Source organism: Pinus tabuliformis, chromosome 2_1, assembly GCF_031772625.1.
Source record: "Pinus tabuliformis cultivar Carrire ecotype Pingquan chromosome 2_1, CPIR1, whole genome shotgun sequence".
In the NCBI taxonomy this organism is placed as follows: domain Eukaryota; kingdom Viridiplantae; phylum Streptophyta; class Pinopsida; order Pinales; family Pinaceae; genus Pinus; species Pinus tabuliformis.
In genome coordinates, this window is record NC_142299.1 from 189100862 (window position 1) to 189103298 (window position 2437).

The window sequence follows — 2437 nt, forward strand, 5'->3', positions numbered from 1 at the left end:
GAATTCTCTACAGCTAGAACTCCTCAGCAAAATGGGGTTGTGGAAAGAATGAACAGAACAATCCAACAAATGGCTTGTGCTATGCTTGATGAATCAGGTACTCCCGCAACCTTCTAGGGTGAAGCTGCACATGCTGCGGTTATTATTCTTAACAAAACAAATGTCCGAGTAAACAACACTCAAACACCTCATGAGCTCTGGAGTGGTGAGACTCCTTCGGTGAAGCACTTCAAAATATTTGGGAGCAAATGTTATATTAAGAATACTGATGAGCAACTTGGAAAACTTGAACCAAGAGCAGATGAGGGCATTCTTCTTGGTTACTCTCCACATAGCAAAGCATACAAGTGCTACAATAAAAGACTTGGCAAAATTGTTGACAGCATTGATGTAGTGGTTGATGAGAAGGGATATATTCCTAGGCAAGTCCATCATGAAGACATTGAAGAAGATGAAGTCTACCCTCAAAGACGGAATGATGAAGAAGAAGAACCTCAAGAAGAAGAAGAACATCAAGAAGAACTAGAAGAGAAGACAAGATTAGAAGAGAAGACTCCATCCAGATATGTTCAAAAGAATCATCCAGAATCTCAGATTGTGGGGCAGAAAGAAGCAGGAGTACAAACAAGAAGGACACTTGCAGAAGCTTCAAGCTATTTGGCATTACTCTCCTCCACTGAACCACAAAATGTGAAAGAGGCATGCAAAGATGAATGTTGGGTCAAAGCAATGGATGAAGAACTTGAGCAGATCGAAAAGAACAACACTTGGGAATTAGTTCCTAGACCAAAAGATAAGAATGTAATAGGAACAAAATGGGTCTTCAAGAATAAATTGAATGAAAATGGAGAAGTAATTAGGAACAAGGCCAGACTTGTTTGTAAAGGGTATGCACAGCAAGAAGGAATAGATTTTGAAGAGACCTTTGCTCCTGTAGCAAGACTTGAGGCCATCCGAATGTTCCTTGCTCTTTCAAGCTTTCAAAACTTCAAGGTATTTCAAATGGACGTGAAATCAGCCTTTCTGAATGGAGACTTAGAAGAAGAAGTATATATTGAACAGCCAGATGGTTTCATTCTTGGAAATGATCCAAACCTTGTATGAAGATTGAAAAAGGCTCTCTATGGACTCAAACAAGCTCCAAGGGCTTGGTACTATCGGTTGGACAAATATCTTCACCAACAAGGCTTTTCAAAAGGATCAGCAGATAGCAATCTCTATATAAAAGTTGAAAATAACAAATTGCTAATTCTTGTTGTTTATGTAGATGATATTATCTTTGGCAGCAATGAAGAGACTATGAGTCAAAACTTTGCCTCGGTTATGCAGAAAGAATTCGAAATGTCACTACTTGGAGAATTGACATATTTTCTTGGATTGCAAATTCAACAAAATAAAGGAGGTATCTTCTTGTCTCAAACCAAATCCTCAAGCAGATCTTGAAGAAGTATGGCATGGAAGAGTCAAAGCCAGTATGTACACCCATGGATACAGGATGCAGCCTCAGTGCAAATGATGAATCAGCAGCAGTTCACCAACCCACTTATAGATCCATGATTGGGAGTTTGCTCTATTTGACAGGTACCCGACCAGATATTACACATGCAGTAGGAATTGTTGGAAGATTTCAAGCCAACCCAAAGGAAACTCATCTTCAGGCAGTCAAAAGAATCTTCAAGTATCTTCAAGGGACCCAAAACTATGGCTTATGGTATCCTAGAAATACAGATCTCACTCTTCATGCTTACACAGATGCAGATTGGGCTGGAAGTGTGGATGATAGGAAAAGCACAAGTGGTGGTGCTTTCTTCATGGGTTCCAGATTAGTATCTTGGTTCAGCAAGAAACAGAGTTCGATTGCCTTATCTACAGCTGAAGCAGAATATGTGGCGGCAGCATCTTGTTGCACACAACTTCTTTGGATGATGCAGACCTTGCAGGACTTTCAAATCACTTGCACTCCACCAGTCTCTATCTTATGTGATAATACAAGTGCAATCAGCATTTCAAAGAATCCAGTCATGCACTCAAGGACCAAGCACATACCAATCAAGTACCATTTTCTTCGGGAACAAGTGCTTGAGCAGAAGGTCAAGTTGGAGTATGTTCCTTCTAAGGAACAAGTTGCTGATATTCTCACAAAACCACTGCGCAGGGAAACTTTTGAATATCTCAGACAAAAGCTGGGAGTAGTTGATGCTTCATCCTGCTGTTGAAGCTTGTCTGTTCTACAGAAAAATTGGTATACACAAGTTACGTAAGGGATATACGCGTATATACGCCGATTTATGCTGGGAAAGTCGCGTGTATTTTGTACGCTTGTTGCAGAGAGTATATCCGCGTACATACGCTGGTTTGTGCAGGATAAATCGCGTATATGGAGTTCTGAACAGCAAGGGCAAACTCTGGTTTGAAAAGGTCTGAGATGGGTATGTCA